At 39.5% G+C, this 11,171-nt stretch overlaps 1 long non-coding RNA gene across 1 annotated transcript; it reads right to left on the reverse strand.

Moving 5' to 3' along the window:
* Nucleotides 1–5,088: 5,088 nt before the first annotated feature.
* On the reverse strand, nt 5,089–9,911 carry LOC307013770. Its single transcript, XR_013801057.1, has 3 exons — nt 9,689–9,911; nt 9,122–9,179; nt 5,089–5,447 (listed from the first exon to the last, which is right to left on the reverse strand). It is a non-coding gene; the product is annotated as an uncharacterized lncRNA (long non-coding RNA).
* Nucleotides 9,912–11,171: the final 1,260 nt, after the last annotated feature.

An 11,171-nucleotide genomic window follows, 5' to 3' on the forward strand; every position in this document is an offset into this window, starting at 1 on the left:
GAACTTTCCTGTTACCACTTTAAAAAACATTTTTGTCTTATTTTTCTTGCCAGTCAACATACTCTGAGACGACATAGGACAAAGATCTGATTATGAATAAACAAAACAATCACTTGACAGGATGAAAGACTTCAAGTGTGTTTAATGAAAGACATAATGACAGAGCCAGTCTCTGTTGAGAGTTAATCAAAATAGGCACTTAAGGAACATCTACAGATGACCCCTGTGGGTGATCGACTGCTCCATGGGTTAACATATTTAATTGTCATTTTTCAGTTTATAATCTCTGCAATTTTCCCCATAATGCCTGCCAAACTCTTTTTCCATCATCAGCACAATTACATTTAATAAAGTTCCATCTACAACCCACTCTGCTTAATGTCTAAACCTGACACCAACCGAGATTCAAAGAGGATGCCATTACGTTATTTAGGGCTAATTTTTTTTAGATGCCATATTATTGTTTTTGTGGGGGAGGGTTCAGAGAATCGAATGTAAATATGAGGCATCCTGGTAGATTTAGTGGAGTTATTGGCTTTGCAAATGTTTGAATAACTCCTCAAACACTTCCTGCTCTCCATGGGCTGCAGCGTCTCATCGCAGCTTTGGAACTAAGTGATCGTTTGGCTAAATGAGGAGCCCCTGTCTCCACATGTTTGTGGGAGCTGTAATGGCACTGTACTCTCAGCAGGCTTGTGAAACACTGTTCTACAGAATGAGGAAGACTGCTGGGCCTCCAGCATGCAGTGGCCCCGACTCATTCCTGTCCTCCTATGGACCCATTACTCCGCTCAACGCTGATGCTTGAGCAGCAGCGATGCCTCGTGCTATGGAACCATTAGTCTGCAGCACACGGACAGTAAAAAACGCAACAATAAGGTTTCCAGATGCTGCAAGATTGTCTGATTCCTGTTTGATAAGAGTAGAAGCTATTTTGCATCAAATTATTCAAATGTTTCCCTCCTGTAAACGATTGGAAGACAAATATATATAAAATACACATAAAATACAATATAAGAGTCAAATATAGAGGTTTTTAATCTGATGCTACAAGTGCAGTACAATGATAGCTTACAATCGTCTTAAAAATAATGTTTATAATTTAATATTTCATTTGGTCAAGTAAATGGACTACAGTATGAACACGGTCAGTAAACTCACAGGCACATTCTGACATTCTAAAAGTTTTCCGGCTGAAGAGATTTTTTTTTTTTTTTTTGACAGTGTCCCCACTTCATAATTGGCAAAATAAAACAGAAATGTAAAATAAATTAAATACTGAATTTTTAGGCGACTGGTTGGATTACATTTTGGAACAAAAACACTAACCCTAACAAAAAAATCTACAGTAATGTTTGTGATCTGATATGGTTCACTCACTATTGATGAAAATGAATAATCCTCTCCCTGAGCCACTGAGCTACAAAACCACAAAACAAAAGCTTTAATCTGGACTTTCACCAATAGACAAAACCCACAGCTGCTTCCCTGGCAAATAATCCTGAAACTGTTTTTTGTGAAGTTGAACTGTAACACTTTTATATCACAGTAGAAACAACCTTTTTTTCTTACAGTGGTTCTAAAAAAAGTCCCACTCCGGCCCTTTCCCAATAAAAAGATGCCCATTCAAATTCCCAACTGGGACTTCTGTTGGTCTTGAGTTGGAGGAACTTGTGAAGCTCCTAAACAACTGTTTGAAGGATGTCAATGTCTGGCATGCATTGCTGCTGCAAATTCTCCTGTTGTTGAGGGTAGAATTGGCCCAATGCATTCGCTTCACAGTAGCCCAGTACCACTGTGTCGAAGCTTAATAGAGCAGCCGCAGTGCATTGTGGGAGAACTTTAGAAGGTTGAAGACCAGTGGGGCTAGATATTCTGTATGTGGGAGCTATTGGTGCTGGTGTGAAACAAATGTGGTGCCCAGTTTGAACCAATTCTTGAGCCAAGTGCCAGCGCCTCTGCAGTGGAAACTGCTGAAAAATGGTTTGGAAACACTTCAAAACTGACCCTGTAAATGCCTTAGTGGAAAAACCCTTTCTTTGTCAGTGGGGCAACTGCTGAGTGTGCTACGTTATTTAAAGTAAAAGCTGTTTGTTTCTGGGTTTTCTTTCCAAAAGTAATTACTCAGTACATTCATATATGTGTCATATGTGTTTTCTCCACAAAAAGGTTAAATAACTTTGTTTAACAATGACAAATCTTTTATTCCCATCCAGATTAAGGCTGTTGGACACAAAAATATCCTTACTCTGTTGAAGTGTACCAGGGTGTTTTTACGGTTCCACATCCCACTGTGTAACTTGCATATTGGACCATGATAAGCTTCCAAACTATTTTGATATCACAAAGTCATGCTTGAGGTACATTTCTTAAACGAAGATTCAAGGTGAACCCCTTTATACGGTCGCCCTGAAGTGCAAGACAGCACAGCATTTCACAAAACACAACAGCATTTCAGAAAACACAACAGAAAACACAACAGCATTTCACAAAACGCCACAGCATTTCACAAAACGCCGCAGCATTTCACAAAACACCACAGCATTTCACAAAACACCACAGCATTTCACATTGGACGGAAAGGGTATTCCTTAGGGAGAACACTTCTTGTTTGTGATTGGACAGAGCCAGCCAGAGAATCACTGCTGTGATTGGTTGTTTTTGCTGCCAGTCAAGAAATGACTCTTCGTGATTGGCCCAACACATCAGCCGTTAGCTGTTAGCTCACACTCAGAGCTCACAGCTCCTCATATCTGTTCAGAAACTGGACAAAAGTTAAACATATACAAAACACAGACTGTCTATGTCATGGCGAATACAGTCGCTGCTTTATTTATGTCTGTATGACGTTGTTGTGAGTGTGGACGGAGCAGCTACAGATTAGTTTAGCCTGATGGATACGATCCCGATAGGATTTACATGGAGATACGCCCCGCCCCCTCTCCAGCGTCTTGTTTGAATGACAGCAGTAAACACAGAATTAATGCTTTATTAATTCATGGTTTTTAAGGGGCTTATCTCCATGTAAATACTATGGTAGACTACCCAATATTCGCATCGCTCTAATCGCTCGAGTTTCACCGCGGCTGTCAGCTGTGTTTGCTCCTGTCATTCAAACAAGACAAGCTGGAGAGGGGGCGGGGCATATCTCCATGTAAATCCTATGGGAGATACCAACTACAACAAAATGAACATATTTGACTGTGATTTAATTGTAATACACGTTTCAAAGTGATGCCGAAGTAACTACATACTGATAACGGTTAGTAAAAACAATGAATTAATGCTTTGACAAGTCTGCAGACAAGACGGCAGGCGAAAAGCTTTTAAAATGCGTGTTTTCTGAATGGAATCAGATCCATTAGGCTAAACTAATCTGTAGCTGCTCCGTCCACACTCACAACAACGTCATACAGACATAAATAAAGCAGCGACTGTATTCGCCATGACATAGACAGTCTGTGGTTTGTACATGTTTAACTTTTGTCCAGTTTCTGAACAGATATGAGGAGCTGTGAGCTCTGAGTGTTTGCTAACGGCTGATGTGTTGGGACATATTTCGCTGTCGGGCGTTGACCAATCACGAAGTGTCATTTCTTGACTGGCAGCAAAAACAACCAATCACAGCAGTGCTTCTCTGGCTGGCTCTGTCCAATCACAAACAAGAAGTGTTCTCCCTAAAGCAGGGGTGGGGAACCTCCGGCCTCCGGGCCGTATGCGGCCGGCGAGACCATTTGGTACGGCCCTCGGGGTAATTTATAAACACACGCAAAAAAGAAAAAAATTCAAGAAATCTAAGCAAAATAATTAAACAAGCTTGTTTTTCCTGGCCAAGGTCAGGGTCCTTGAACACAACACGAGCCTAACGTGTCATCACGTGGTATATGTCTCGTCTGACTGGAGTGTAGTTCTAACGGAGAGCACCAGAACGCGGCTCCGGGCCGGGACTTCACAAATTGCAATACCCATAAGGAGCTGTACACATGTCGCATGTTTTGCTTGGCTGTGTCTTTAGTTGAAAGCCCAGTGGCGATCTGTTCATCTGTCATACTGATCATACAGTCAATAACGTTGTTGTCATTAGCATCTGGTTAGCTAGCTATGCTAACGAATATAAGAAGCTTTTTCTCCAACCAGTGAGGTAAAGGCACATCTTTATATGATCATTATAGTTATAGAAAAATAAAAGAATAAAGTAAACAGTTATACAATACTAATATGACAGTAAAAAAAAGTTGTTATTAATAAACAAGAATACAGTTTAAAAGGGAATTGATTTGTAAAATATCCATGAAGAAACAAATCTGCTTACAGTTCTGTTTCATATGGGTGTTGAGAGATGTATCCATAGATCTCTTCAAGTTGCTCTCAAAGTGCATCAGATTGATGCTTTTAACTTCAACATTTAAAAAAAATCTTCATGGTGGTGCATGCCCCCAAGCCCCCCTAGATGAGGAAATGCTGTGGCGTTTTGTGAAATGCTGTTGTGTTTTCTGAAATGCTGTTGTATTTTGTGAAATACTGCGCCGTTTTGTGAAATATTGCAGCGTTTTTTGAAATGCTGTTGTGTTTTGTGAAATGCTGTGCTGTTTTGTGAAATGCTGTGGTGTCTTGCACTTCAGGGCCACCGTACCTTCAGCTTATTATTGTCAAAACGACAATGTGTCAAAGTCTGCATTGACACCCTTCTAAAAAGTAAATCTTAAACAAACAGGTTGAGCAACAATTAGAAAAAAACAATTCTGTTAGGAAGGGGACTTTAGTAAGTTGATATTTAAAAAGTTAACTGCAACTTCATGCTCAGATCAAACAGGTTTTTTTCCCAAAATATTAGTGATGTTTTGTTCTCGACAAAGATGTTTGTTGAATACACCTTTGCGTTTTAATGAAAGTTGTCAAGACTAAGCATTGTTGCCAAGAGACTTGCTAAATTCAAGCACCAGCCATCAAGTCATCCAACGAAGCATTAAAGACAAGATGACATTTTCTAAATAGCGTTTATGATTTGAGAAACAAAGATTCTTCATTGTATATTTAAATTATTTTCAACAAACAAGTCATCATCAGAAAAAAGTTACAAAATGAGGAAAATAAATAGTTTTTCAATTGTCAGTAAGGAGAAGAATAAACATTCATTTAGCAAAATTGACCATAAACAATAGACGAAAGCAACAATGAGAAAATGTCTACAGATGAATGTTGCCAAGACAGAACAAGATGCAGTGACAACAACAGGGGAAGTCATTGTGTGATTGTCTGTGGATCACACAGGAAGGCGCACAGCGGGCCTGTGTTCCTCGGTCCTCTGCTACTGAGTAGAGACACAGAAAGATATTCTCCGGGGGGATGAAGGAGTCAGAGGGCTTTGTTAGCTCAGAGATGCGGTGACGCCCTGGTGAGAGAGCTGGGCGTGTCCCCCTGCCCACCTGGGAGGATGTGTTGTTGGGCTGGAGGCCAAAAGGAAAATCATCAGGGTCTCAAAAAGACAGATCACGTCATAAAGAACGACTCTGGTGCCAGCTCAGGAGGAAACCAGTTAGATCCAGACTGCGTCAATCAAGTGTTGAATTGATGGATGCTGGAAGGCTACTCTTGGCACGAATTGACCTGCAAATATACCTCTCTTATCAGCTTTAAGCACAAAGTGGGGCACGAGCGAGGTGAGAGCATCACATCCCCAAACCAGCTGAGTCACAAATGATTTCTCTTTTTAACTAGATTACATTTTGGTGTTGGATATATTCAACTTCCTAACAGGCGACTGCACAAACGAAGGAGGTGAAGTAAACAATCACGGGCGTCCGCCATGTAATAATGTCACAGTGCATGCTTTCTTGGGTTTAAACATTTACACTGTTTCCTCTGGCTGCAGTTTTGTGGACACATCACACAAAATGCATCCTTAATAAATTGTTAATCTGTGACATTTTCAAAGAAATAACATCTTCAATCTTCTTTCAATTTCATGCCAGTAATAGCCCAATGATGAACAACGATGTTCCCCCGTTAAAGCCCGGTTAAAAATGTGGTAAAAATGTGGTAAATATTGGAAGTCATTACAACAAAATGCTTGCAAACAAACAATACAATCAATCTTTCCCTCCAACAAATGAAGAATACGCCTTCAACGAAACATGACTTTTTTTATCTGATGTAATTGTCAAATTAAAATAATTATTTAATTGTTATGTTTAAACACAAAGTAAAACATGCCTTTCAGTCTCTTCAGATTCCTCCTTTCTTTGCTCAATGTGTCGAATGTTTAGTAACATGAAGGAGGGAAGCCGCCTGGTTCCCTGTGGAGCGGTAACATCTCTATTTGTCGTCCCCGGGGACCGGCACTTGTCAGTGTGCAGCTCTACAGAGATAGATCCCTCCTCTGACTCTAAGGGAAATCACCTCGTTTGTTTTGTGTCAATCCCCACAAATCCTACGGTACCATTGTGCTCCGGCTGCCTCTGCTGCTTTCCCCAGAGACTGCAGGCCGCATTAATTTTCTCTCCACGTCAAAAAGGTCAACGTAATAATACAGAGATATAGAGTTTACTCACATTGTCTAAATGTGTTTGCTAAGCAGTAATTACTTCAGTTGTAAATAAATACCTTTGCCATCCACTTCTAATTGGTTGACATAACGTTTCTATATGTCTTAATACCTTAAACAGTTTCAACCTGACAGGTAAAGGATTGTTAAATCACTCTCATAAATCAGTCCTTTAGGCTGTGAGTAACTATAGAAACAATGGGACTGCTAGTGGGTTCAGAATCGATGTAGGAAAAAGCATTTATAGCCCAGACTGTTATTGACCACATCAGCCAAAAGAAGATACAACAATGGATGAAGGTTTTTAGTTCTCCTCTTCTAAGTACTTGGGTTGATTGCCGTGGTTAAAGCATTCTTTGACTGGGCCCTATTTTATTTATTTAAAAAAAAAGCTGTATTAATCTATTTTTGGCCACTTGGGGCCAGCACAAAAAGCTATAGATAAAATGACATATTATCACCTTGTAAAGTTGTTACGATAAACATGCTTTGAAATATAAAAAGTCCTCCAGTCATTCTCCTTTCAGCACTATAGTTCTCTTAAGTGGCAAAATCCTTCACTATGGTCATTGCCTGCAAAGCTAACAAAGCTTACTCTCGTTAGAAATTGTGAATATTGTGTTTTTGCATCTGGATATCATTGATTTTATGGGAAAAAAATATGGTCTGTGTTATGTTGTACAAGAGTGACTGCTGCCAATCTATGATGAAAGAAATCCATAGATCCTTCCAACTTTAGCTATTGATCTGGTATTTCATATGTATTAATTCAATTATTATAGTGTTCCAAATTGATAGTCTAGGATAATTTATGAGACTATTTTATGAGACTACATTATTGTGCTGTCATTCCCGCCTCCAGGTTGGTGCCCCATTCAAGGTTATTTGTTCCTGTGATTTGTCCCTGTTTTTCTATTTACTAACAGATGTGATGACAATGATGTAATGGTGCTTCAAAGCTTTTTCTCCCACGAAAGAACATAATGAATACATGTCAGTTTTGATGGGGCAAAAGATGCCGGGTTACAGTATCTCAGTACAAGTATGGTCAATCAGCAGCTTTGCTTTAATGTATCCACACTTACGTTCAATAATAGCTCATATTGGCGTTGGCCCACTGTATGCATTAGTAAACTGTCAATCTTGCATGGCTTTCACACCTTGGTGATCATCAGCTGGACTGAGCAGCAAAGGAGATGTTTTATCGGTATTTACAAAGTGCAAATGTGTTACTTTAGCAATAGGTGGATACTGTTACATATGCACACAAATAGAGTATGCTGAATAACTTGACACATTCAAACCTGATCAAACTCTTTATCTGCTATATACATGCAGTCCATTTAACATTTAGAACTGACTTTGACATTGATATACTATTTACACATGCCATTAAAGTTGACAAGCATTGTATTCTCCATGTAAAGTATATAACACGCCTCATGTTGACAGTCTGTGGCGGCACAAACAACGTGAGGCACCTCCAGCAGAAATAATAAGCATTGTGGAGCACTGTACCGAAGCAGGTGCAAAGACGCCTACTTTTTCCTCCCCCATCTCTGACGAGCCCCCATATCACACACAGATGTTTCCCATCAAAGGCACCCACAAACCTCTCCACCCTGAGTATGTAAACCAAGATAAGGACCCATTCAAACAGAGGGACTCTGCAAACTGCACCTTGCTATTGAGCTTTCCTTTCTTCTACAATACACACTTCAAGACGGCGAGGTGCTTGCTTTTTTTTTCTTTTTCTCTGAGGGGTCACATATGCTTTAGCGCCGTGAGCAAAACATGTAGGTAGGATGTCTCTGATAGGCATTTGTAAATTGACAAGAAAAAGAGATAATACCAGAGTGGTATTTGGATGCGGCGGGAAAAAAAGCAAATGATTGAATAACAGTAATTAAAGCAGTTATTCGTTCGGCGAGCACCTGCATGAGGGATGATATTGCTCCTTAATTCAGCTCAGTTTAACTTCTCTCAGCCGGTGGTTCCAGCATCGCCTCATTAATCGCTGATTGGCATCGAGCTGTTCACAGGAACAAACTGTTTACTCTGTCTTGCCTGCTTTCTCTGGGCTGCACGCAGCGACGGCCTCTCCAAAATGCAGCATTAAGGCCTATTGTACTGAATGAGGCCAGCACCGCGCTTTTTTGACATGTTCTTTTGTGGACTACTTGATAAGGCTGATTCATATAAACATTTAAAGCAGAAAGGGAGGTAATATTGTACAATCATACGGCATATTCTCTGTATTTTTTTAAATGGAAGACGTTTTGGGTGAAAAAATGCAGTTAGGCTACATTAAGACAGTCCAGGTGGCTGTTAAGGTAAACTCTTCTCCTCTTCACACTTATTCCCTTCAAGTGTTGGAAAGGAACCCAAATTAATAAGTAGATGAACCTCTCAAATACAAATGATTGATGATTGCCTTTACCTCAATCATCACAACAGTGCTATAAGGACTAATGTTGCTGAAGTTTTCACAGTCAATGAGTTTAACATGATTCCTGCTTTCACTTTAGAACTTTAACATACTTTCATGCACACTCTGATATAGACACAAACACACACCTTTCTTGGGGCCTTGCAGGGGCGAACCTCCCACTTCTGCTGCCTCCTCGTAACACACCTGCCAGTCAAAATAAAGTAAGGTAAAATCCCAAAGGGCATCGAATCTAAGACACATAATCGAATTATGCAAAATGGATCGGGGGGCGGGAATAAACTATACATTCTACAATATATCAAAACACAATTAAGTGAAATGACAATTACAGTGAAAAGAGAACATGTAATTATCTTTTTGAGGATTAAAACTTCAAGTGATGGGAAATAATAGCTGGTTATGGATGTTCGTGTGGTCACATTGTTATTAATCTTCCAAGCGAGTTATTTGTAAAATTTATAAATAGTAAATTAGTGGTTTTCTGTTCAGTGGCTTTACTTGGCTAATGTGGTTGTTTTCTTGACAGCAAAAGTTTTATTTCTTTCAAACTGATGAGGGACAATAGTCACGTATCATAAGCGAAAACATGAACCAGGTGAAATGTACACTATTTTCTATTATCAATTTCATGTTTACAATAAGTACTACAAGATCATTATTTGAGTTCTCATCTGACATAAACGGATACTCACCAACCAGCAACTTTGCCATCATTTAATGAGAAGGTGGCGGTAATACATCTGAAGCTGCAGAAAATGCTCTTTTTACTTGTGAGACACTAACGGCTAAAACAAGAGACTTGACCAAAGATACGTGCAACGAAACGATAGCATGGCGAATCCTAACTGGCTTGAGAAATCTGGGTCAGATCAATCAACTGTTTCTAAAATAGAAATTGAATTGGAGAGTTGATGAGTTAGCCTTTACCTGACGATATATTGACTCCTTAAGCGCAGTCAGAAAAAGTTTGTTAGTCGTCAGATAAATATGTAATACGACTGTGCCTGAAGTATGCACTGGTAGGCTACAAGACACACAAAAGAAAGACTCGTAGCTCTGATTCATTCATTTCAAGATATAAAGATTGACATTTCAGCCAACAGCTTTCTTCAGAATGAGAACATCAGTCACCTGGAAGCCATTTATACCAACAAGGACAGGTGTTACAGATCAAGCTAACCAACCTGAGGCCAATCCAAGGAAATTGAAACACCCTATAGAATACATCCAAAAAGGCCATTGTTAAACATGCATAGGTCAAGTAATCGATTTGTACGCTTTAGTTAAAGATCATTTAGGACTAGCAAGCCGATGTTTGTGTGCTCTGGATACAAACATTGAAATTTGAACATCTACTATTGTAGACTGGCATCTGTAGACTGTAGGCTATCAATGTCTCAACACAATAACTGTATTTCCATACATTTGGTAACCACTCTGTGACTCCATGGGCTGACGAAGTCCATGAGATGTTGTTGAGAGCTTTATAAACAAAAAGTAAGTTGGACCTTGTATTGCTTTGTTTTTTTTAAAGTTGAAATTCTCCACTAATTATAAAGTTTTGAATCAGGTAATAACTCAACACTTCCATGGTTGCCAAACAAATAAAGAGATTCGTAGTTTATATAATGCAGCCCCTGGTGATTAGATTGCCAATCTGTCAACTAATGCACTTACATTTAAAACGTTGGAAATCATCCATTTTACTGAAGTGTGTTTCAGTGAGACACTAAAGTTCTTCCAGCTCCAGGGCTGCTGAACTCTGACCTCTCTGGAAGAAGCTGGTCTGAAAAAAGTAATTACCTGTTAACGTGGTAACAAAATAATTATCTATCCAGTATGCATTCTGTGCCATTGTTTGCATGTGTTGGGTGAGCGTGTGTCAATGAGAATTTGTTTGGAGGCAAAGAGGGGGAGATACAGACGGAGTGAACGAGCAGCTGTGGCAATATTTCCAATATTTACTCTCCTCCACTGAGTGCAGTTGCTGAGGCCTTTGAGGAGCAATCAAACATCCGGAGATGGTCTGAAGATTCTCCCTTTAAGCCACAAGGTTTTATTTGAGAAAGAATACCTTCTGTTCATAGGATTTGCAGCCATTTCATTTGAATCCATCTGTTTTTAAGGTGAAAAAGAGAGAAGAGGGGGAGTGAGAAAAATAAAACAAACAACAAC

The sequence above is a fragment of the Notothenia rossii genome, assembly GCF_949606895.1.
Source record: "Notothenia rossii genome assembly, chromosome: 7".
Classification (NCBI taxonomy): Eukaryota; Metazoa; Chordata; class Actinopteri; order Perciformes; family Nototheniidae; genus Notothenia; species Notothenia rossii.